Here is a 9,786-nt window from a genome sequence, read left to right as displayed (position 1 = left end):
TTATTCCCTAGTTCTAACCACCTCCATTTTATTCCCCCTCACCCCTTTTACTGCCTGTAGGGCAAAAAATATTTTTATACTTAACAAAGTATGTTATTCCTTACTTGAACCCAAACCAATGAGAATATATTTCATATGGTGCTCCTTTCCCTCTACTATAAGGAGTTTTTGTGTCTTTTAACTTAGTTTTTTAACTAAGTTAAATTTAACTAAGTTAGAATCCTAAACTTAAATGATTATGTCAATCCTTCCTTGAACCAAAACAATGACAATAAAGTTCATATTATGTTCATCTCCCTCCCTTCTTTCCCTCTACTGTACTGTATTTTTGTGCTTCTTCCTATGGCATAATTTACCCTTTTCTGCCTCATCCTTTCCTTTTCTCCCATTATAATCCCTTTGTATGCTTAGATAAGGTTTTTTTTTTTTATCATCAGTTGAGTTCATTTGTACCCACACTATCTATCTATCTATCTATCTATCTATCTATCTATCTATCTATCTCCCTTTTAAATATCACAATAATAATATAAATTTCAATATTGACAGGCAAGGGCTTCTTATATAGGGATGTAAACAGTTTGCTCTTATTGAATCACAATGTGTGTGTGTGTGTGTGTGTGTGTGTGTGTGTGTGGGTGTGTGTGTAGGTTGGTGGGTGTTTTCCTCATTTACCTTCTTCTGTCTCTCTTGAGTCTTGTATTTGGAGAACAAATTTTCCCTTGAGCTCTGGCTTTTTCATCAAGAAGGTCAGCAAGTCCCTTATTTCATTAAGTGATCATCTCCTTGCCTGAAAGATTATGCTCAGGTTTGCCAGGTAGTTGATCCTTGGTTGCAGTCCAAGATCTTTTGCCTTACCAAATATTGAATTCCAATCCTTCAGATCTTTTAATGTAGAAGCTGCTATGTCCTGTGTAATCCTGACTATTATATTTAAATTGTTTCTTTCTGGCTGCTTTCAGTATTTTCTCCTTGACTTCGGCATTCTGGAATTTGGCAACTATATTTCTTGGAGTTTTCGATTTGGGATCTCTTTCAGGAGGAATATGGGTGACTAGATTGAGGGCAAAACTATTTTATCCTCTAATTCTAGGACATCAGGACAGTCTTTTTTTTTACAATCTCTTGGAGGATGTTGTCTAGGCTGTTTTTCTCATCATGGCTTTCTGGAAGACCAATGATTCTTAGATTATCTCTACTGCATTTGTTATACAAGTCAGTCATTTTCCAAGTGAGATATTTTAAACTTTATTCTAATTTTGCAATCTTTATGTTTTATTTGACTGACTCATGATTCTTCATAGATTCCTTAGCTTACATGTGACTGATTTTAATTTTTAGTGCCTGATTTTCTTCAGTTAGTTTTTGAAGGTCCTTTTTTTAGAGAAGTATTTTCTCCAGTTAGATTTTGAACCTCCCATCCCAGTTCACAAATTTTATTTTTTAAGGATTTGTTTTCTTCAGTGAGATTTTTTTTTGTAATTGGGTCAATATAGATTTAAATTTATCTTCTACCTCTCTAATTTGGCTTTTAAAATCTTTCTTGAGGTTCTCTGAGAATGCTTTTGTGTTTGAGACCAATACATATTTCGTTCTGTGTTCTCAGGTATAGAGTCCATGTTATCCTCGGAATTTGCTTGTGCTTGCTCACTATAATAGGATTGTATTGTTCTTGATTTCCCAGTTTCCTTCTAACCCATTGTGATTCTCTATGTCTTGAGATTTAGAGTGGATTTCAGCTTCTGGGGTACAGAAGGCTCTGACCCACCTTTCTCAGACAGAGAGCTAGGTGCTTGGTTGTTGACTTTGTGTGCTGTAGTCTCTGAGTGTCTAGATTGAGGAAAAGGCCAGGACTCTCAGTGTTTCCCCTGAGTTACTCTGAGGCTCACAGAATAACATGTGGGGGGTGGGGTGGTAAGGTAACTTCCGTTTTCTGGGGTTGTGCCCCTGGGCTAGACCTCAGGCAGGCTCAGAGTTGGTGGCTTCCAGGGCTGGGGTCTGCAGATTCCCCTGGTGGTGCTAAGGCATACCTAGATTTCTGTTATTAGAGCTTGCTGGCTCTACTGCCCTGGGCTTCTGGATCTCCTGCTGGTCAGCTGAGGCAGGTCTTGTTGCAAGGCCTCCCATCCTTCACTTCAGCCTTGGCACAACTTCAGTCACACCCTTTCTCTAGGATTCCCAAGCTGTATCAGTATATTTGTAATCTCTATAGGCATTGTGAATATGGCATTGCTGATACATTTGGCGACGAGCATGGGATCACAAAATGTCAGGCCTCTATTTGGAAGCAGTGGGGCTTTAGAGGGAGAAATGGCTATTCCAGGATGGGAGGATTTGCCTTATTCCTCTCTAGCCAGAGAATGGGCTAAAAGCACAGGGCCCTGTGAAAACTGGGAACCAAGGCTAAAAGAGGGAGAACCTGGAGATTTGGAAAGATGTTTGAAAGCAATACCCATAGAACCAGGCAAGAACTGGCAGGAGTGTGCAGGAGAGGCTGGGTGCTGCTAACAAGTTATCACCTTATGTGTAAAAGTAGGGATAAGCTGCTGAAGGAAAGAGCTAGAATGGCTAGGGAGTCAGCTGGTTTGCCTGAGGATTCTTCTGTGTCACAGTACTCAGAAGAGCAAATTGGAGGGACCCATGTGGTCCAGGAGCAAGCTACTGTTCATGTAGCTAAAAGGAAGCAAAAAACTAGCAGAAGGAATGTGCATGCAGCTTTTGTACAGGCTGGGCAGAGTTGCCCTGACAGCTTCCAGGAGAATGTGTGTGAGGAGAATGGAACAAGGTTAGATGAGGAGTCTCCTAATGTAGAAGCTCTCCCCATACAAAGAAGAAGGCAGGAGAACCACCGAGGCAAAACAGAGTCCAGGGAGATAATTGAGGATTTCACTCAACAGGAGATCACTGATATATTGAGTAGATTTACCCAAAGAATGGGGGAGTCTTTAGTGTCTTGGATAGTAAGAATCACTGATGAAGGCGCAGGAGGAATAACACTGGACAATGAGGACTGTTTAAAATTCATAAGTATCAGTCAGAATCCTTTTGTACACCAGGCTTTTAGGGATCACCATATGCAAGGAGGAAATAACAAAACTAATCTTCTAGCTTTAGCTGCAGAAGGTTGCAAAAAGGCAACCACTGCCAACTGCCAATCGCAGGACCGTTAGCTCGGCTTTTCACTTCACAAATAAAAGATTCAAGAGAGATATACAAAGGTAAACAAGGAAACACACACACATATGCCCATGCACACAACTTATGATTCAATAAGAGCAAACTGTTTACATCCCAATATGGGAAGCTGATACCTGTCAACATTGGCACACACAAGCAAATATAACTTATGATTCAATAAGACCAAAATGTTTACATGGGAAGATGGGAATATTCCTGTCAATATGGAGAACTGTATAATTACCACAACATTTAAAAGGGATATACACAGATATAGGGTGGGGTTATAAACTAACTAATCTGATGATAAAAAACCTTATTAAGGGGTGCAAAAGGATTCTAATGGGAGAAACATAAAGGAGGAGGCAGAAAAGGATAAATTATGCCAGAGGAAGAGACATAAAACCATACTGTAGTAGAGGGAAAGAAGGGAGGGAGATGAAGGTTATATGCACTTTACTCTCATTGGCTTTGTTTCAAGGAGGGATTAACATACTCAGTTAAGTAGAGGATTCTAACTTGAAGAGACAGAAAAACTCATTAAAATAGAGGAAAAAGGAGGGAGAGGAGCACTGTATGAAATTTACTCTCATTTGTTTGGGCTCAAGGATGGAATAACTTACTTTGTTAAGTATGAAAATCTATTATGCCCTACAGGCAGTAGGAGGGGGAAGGGAAAAAAACAGGGGGGGTTGTTAGAAGAGCGGGAAGATGTAGTAACGGGGAAGGGTAGGTAAAGGGAGGGGGTGCATATGGAGGGAAAACCAAGGGAGGTGGTGGTCAAAAGGAAAACTCTTAAGGAAGGCAAAGGAGGAGGGAGAAATAAAAGCAAAAATAGGGGAGGGAATAGGATGGAGAGAAAGACATAGATACTAAGCATAACAGTGAATGCAAATGGGATGAACTTTCCCATAAAATGGAGGCAGATAACAGAATGGGTTAAAAATCATAATCCTACAATATGCTGTCTACAAGAAATACATTTGAAAAAGAGGGATAGACACAGGGGATAGGTAAAAGTAAAGAGTAGAACATCTTATGCTTCAGCTAAATTTTTAAAATAAGCAGGGGTAGGAATCCTTATCTCAGATAAAGCAAAAGCAAAAATAGATCTAATTAAAAGATAAGGAAGGAAACTATATACTGCTAAAGGGCATCATAAAAATAAAGCAATATCATTACTAAATATATGAGTACTAAGTGGAATAGCATCCAGATTCCTGGAGGAGAAGTTAAGGGAATTAGAAGAAGAAATAGATAGCAAAATTATACTAATGGTGGACCTCAATCTCCCCCTCTCTATACTTGATAAATATAACCACAAAATAAGCAAGAAAGAAGTTAAAGAGGCAAATAGAATTTTAGAAAAGATAGATATGATAGATTTCTGGAGAAAAAGGAAAAGGGCAAAGGACCCACAGGTACAAAAAATATTTATAGCTTTTTGTATGGTAGAAAAAAATTTGAATATTGAGGGAAAGTCCATCAGTTCAGGAATGACTGAACAAGCTGTGGAATATGATTGTGATTGAGTACTATTATAATATAAGAAAAGATGAGTGGGGTAATTTCAGAAAAGGAAAAAAAATGAAGCTGAGAAGACTTACATGAACTGAAGCAAAGTGAAGTTACAAGAACCAGGAGATAAATGTGCACAGATTATGATGTTGTCATGATGATCAAAGATAACTAGGTGGTGTAATGGCTGGAGTGATGGGCTTAGAATCAGGAAGAATCAGGATGATTTCTTGATTTTAAATCTAGCCTCAGACATTTACTAGTTATGTGACCCTGGGCAAATCAATTAGCCCAAGTCAATAGATTGTCTAAATTCCTTCACCTATAAAATGACTTAGAGAAATAAATGGCCAACCACTCCAATATCTTTTCCAGGATAACTGCAAATGGGGTCACAAAGAGTCAGAAACAACTGAAATTACTAAACATCAAACTGATAATCAACTCTGAAAGCTTTGAAAACTCTGATCAATACATTGATTCAAGACAATTCCAAAGGACTCATAATGGGGGGAAAAATCCACTATGCACCTCCTAAGAGATCATTGATGAAGTCAGTACAAATTGAAGCATAATTTTCTCACTTTATAGGGTTTGGGTTTTTTGATGATATGGCTAATACTGGAATATGTTTTACCTGATTTCACATATATAATTGACATCATTTTCCTTGCCTTAGCAGTAGATAAGGGAGAGGTAGAGGGAGGGAGAAAATTTGGAATTCAAAATTTTAAATGAAAAGACTATTAACATAAATAAGTTTTTTAAATGGGTTGCCCTGATATGGGAGAAAAAAATCCAATAGACTATAAGTCATTAGTATCAACCCTTCATTTTGTAGATTTAAAAAGTGCTATATAAATGTTAACTATTATTAAGAGTCTAATGCGACACATGAAAAGAATGCATTATTATGGTCAGGTTCCCAGCAAGCTTCATGTTTTATTCAGCTGAGGTCTTTAGTTTCCACTTGACTCTAAGTCCCTATGGAACTGAGTTAAAACTTCTGCATTTTGTATTAGCATTGCGAAGACGAGTAGGGCATGATGGTGATATGCACGGGAAGCTCCTGAATAAAGAATGTTTACAATTACAATCAATTAATATTTATTAAGTCTTCCAGGGCCATAAGGAATGTACTAGATGAGTACTGCTTATAGTGAAAACCAAAGAGCAAGGCCGCGCCATCAGGAAAGAATGAGCATCTTGGGTCAGAAAACACAGAACAGACTTTCATTCATGGGGATGACTCTTTGAAATTGAGCTCATTTAGACTGGTTTAAATCATAACTAGTGAACAGTTACCACAACATAAGCAGTTTGCTAAGTGATCACTAGAGCTCTTAAGAACAATAAAAATTTGGGGGTGGAACCAAGATGGTAGAGTAAAAGCAGGAACTTGTTTCAGCTCCCACTCCAACCATGTCCAATACCCATAAAATATGACACTAAATAAATTTTAGAACTACAGAACGAAGTGAGAGAGAGAAACAAATTTCCCACCAAAGGCAGCCTGGCAGGCTTACCAAGCTAGGAGCTGAGTGCAGTCCCACATGAGCCACACAGGCCCAGACTCAGGATGTCCCCGACCAGCAGCACAGATCAGACAGAGCAGACTTCAGTAGAATGAATCACCAGCAGCTGTGGTGGTTTCCAGATTTCTCAATCCATAAACACCAAAGAGAAAGCAAAAGATCAGTAGGGAACTCTGTTGGAACTAGGTCGTGGAAGAACACTATTTGGACCCTGCCCCTAAGGCAGGAAGTTGCAAAGGTGCAGCAGCTACAGCTGCTGCCACTGTCATGTGGCTGTCTCTGGAACTCCTGCAGATCATAGGGGAAGCAAGCAACCATTCAAAGGGTAATTGTGTTTTCTTTGACCTACTTTGATCTGGGTCTTCAGTGGTGGTCCTGGGGTAAGAAACGCCAATGTGCTGGAGCTTGTGGTGGCTGTAGAAAGGGCAAACTCCCCAGACCTCTGATAACATTTGTGCAAACACCAGAAATTTGAGGCACAGATATCTCCACTCTGAAAGCACAGTTATGACATGGCAAAGATCGCAAAAGTCAAGTAATTGGCTGGTAAGATGAAAAAGCAAAGGAAGCATAATCAGACCATAGAATCATTTTCAGGGGACAAAAGGGTCAAAATATGGAACAAGAAGAAGACAACAAAGTCAAAACTCCTGCATCCAAAGCTTTCAAGAAAAATTTGAATTGGTTACAAGCCACAGAGGAGCTCGTAGAAGGATTTTGAAAATTAAGTAAGAGAAGTGGAGGAAAAATTGGGAAGAGAAATGAGAATGATGCATGAAAATCATGAAAAGCAAGTCAACAACCTGCTAAAGGAGACCCAAGAAAATACTGAAGAAAACAACACCTTAAAAATAGACTAACCCAAATGGCAAAAGAGGCCTAAAAAGCCAATGAGAAAAAGAATGACTTAAAGAGCTGTATTTGCCAGATAAGAAAGTAATTTCAATAACTCACTGAGGAGAATAATTCCTTCAAAATTAGACTGGAGTAAATGGAAGCTAATGACTTTATTAAAAATCAAGATACTATAAAACAGGTCCAAATAAATGAAAAAAATAATAGAATGTAATGTGAAATATCTCATTGGAAAAACCACTGAATTGGAAAATAGATCCAGGAGGGATCATTTAAAAATTTTTGGACTGCCTGAAAGCCATCATCATAAAAAGAGCTTAGAAAATCACCCTTCAAGAAATTCTCAAGGAAAATTACCCTGATATTCTAGAACAAAATGGCAAAATAAAAATTGAAAAATTCACCAATCACCTCTTGAAAAATGATCCCAAAATGGAAACTCCTAGGAATATCATAGACAAATTCCATAGTTCCCAGGTAAATGAGAAAATATCACAAGGAGTCAGGAAGAAAGAATTTGAGTATTGTGGAAACATAATCAGGATAACACAAGATCTAGTCACTACTACATTAAGGGATCAAAGGTCTTGGAATATAATATTCTGGAGGTCAAAGGAGCTAGGATTAAAACCAAGAATCACCTATCCAGCAAAACTGAGCATAAGGCTCAAAGGGAAAATATGGTTATTCAATAAAATAGAAGACTTTAAAGTATTATTTACAAAAAAACATTTTTTTTAATTTTGTTTATTTTTACTTTACATCATTCATTTCCACAAGATTTTGAGTTACACATTTTCTCCCCTTCTTTTCCCTAACCACCACGCCAAAATAGTGATCCCACTGTAAAACCCCTCTCCCAATCTGCTCTCTTCCATATCCTCTGCCATTCCACCTCTGATTTTCTGGTAGGGCAAGATGGATCTCTATACCCCACTGCCTGTATATCTTATTTCCCAGCAGCAATAATAATGATAATAATATATTTTTTTAAACATTTGATCTTAAAAATTTGAATTCCAGACTCTTTCTATTCCTCCCTCATCACCCACCCTTACTGGGAAGATAAGCAATTCAATGTAGGTTGTACATGTGTAGCTACACAAAACATTTCCATAGTGGATATATTGTGAAAGACTGATTATATTTCCCTCCATCCTATCCCACCCCCACCTTGTTCTATTCTCTACGTTGACCCTGTTCCTTTTCAAAAGTGTGTGCTTCCAATTCCCCTCCCCCCCAACTTGCTCTCTTTTCCATCATACCCTCTTTCATCCCCTTCCCCACCTATTCTCCTGTAGAGCGAGATACCCTATTTAGCATGTATGTCATTCCCTCCCTAAGCCAAATTCAATGAGAGTAAAGTTGACTTATTCCCTTTTGCCTTCCTGTTCTTCCCTTCCATTGTAACATATTTTCCTTGCCTCTTTTATATGAGATAATTTACCCCATTCTGTCTCTCCCCATCTCCTCTCATAATATTCCTCTCTCACCTCTCAATTTTACATTTTAAGTATCATCCCTTCCTATTCAATTGGTCCTGTTCCCTCTGTCTATGTATACTTGTACACATATATACAAACAGTCACATATGTATTCATATACCCATATACCCTCCTATATAGACATACATATGTATATGTATAAATATATATATATATATATATATACATTTATATTCCCTTCAACTATTCTCATATTAATAAAAGTTTCATAAATTGAAATTATCGTTTTTCCATGTAGGAATGTAAATAGTTCAACTTTGATAAGTTCCTTATGATTTCTTTTCCCTGTTTTTCTTCTCATGCTTCTCTTGCTTTTTGTATCTCAATGTCAAATTTTCTATTCAACTCTGATTTTTCATCAAGAATGCTTGAAAGTTCTCTAATTCATTGAAAGACCATATTTTCCAATGAATGATCATGTTTTCCCTTGAAATATGATACTCAGTTTTGCTGGGTAAGTGATTCTTGGTTCTAATTCCAGCTCCTTTGACCTCTCTGGGAGGCAGAGGCCTGACCACACTCCTGGACCCCCTGTTCTCACAAAGTCCACATTGAACTCACTTTTTCTTTGGCATTTATGGGTTGATAATTCTGGAAACTGCCACAGCTGCTGGTGAACCACTTTCCTGAAGTCCTTCCAGATGAGGTTGGTTGTGCCCACCCTAAGGCTAAAACAGTGGAATCACACTGTGCTGGGCTCTGCTCCCAACATGCTGTGATGGACCCTTTCTGTTAGCTTGCCAGGCTGTCTTCAGTGGGAGGATTGTTTCTCTCTGTCACTTTTTGGGTCCTTTAGCCCTAATGTTTCTTTAGAGCAATTTTTTATAGGTATTTGAAGTGGTTATGCCAGGGGCATATGGAGTTTTCCTGTTTCTACCCCACCACCTTGTTTCCACCCCTAAATTAAATTATTCTTGATGAAAAAACAGAGCTTAACAGAAAATTTTACTTTAAATACAAGAAGCAAGAGAAGCATGAGAAGGTAAACACGAAAAAGAAATCATAACAAACTTATTAAAGCTGAACTATTTACATTCCTACATGGAAAAAAAGACTCATGAGACTTTTCTAAGTATGAGGACAGTTGAAGGGAATATATATGTGTATGTATATATAGAGAGAGAAGAAGAAGAAAAAGAAGAAGAAGAAAAAGAAGAAGAAGAAGAAGAAGAAGAAGAAGAAGAAGAAGAAGAAGA

Source organism: Petaurus breviceps, unplaced genomic scaffold (assembly GCF_028583685.1).
Source record: "Petaurus breviceps papuanus isolate PSGF00001 unplaced genomic scaffold, PetGlider_PUasm1.0 90895, whole genome shotgun sequence".
Classification (NCBI taxonomy): Eukaryota; Metazoa; Chordata; class Mammalia; order Diprotodontia; family Petauridae; genus Petaurus; species Petaurus breviceps.
The sequence above is the reverse complement of the archived record's forward strand: the minus strand, read 5'-3'. Positions refer to the sequence as shown.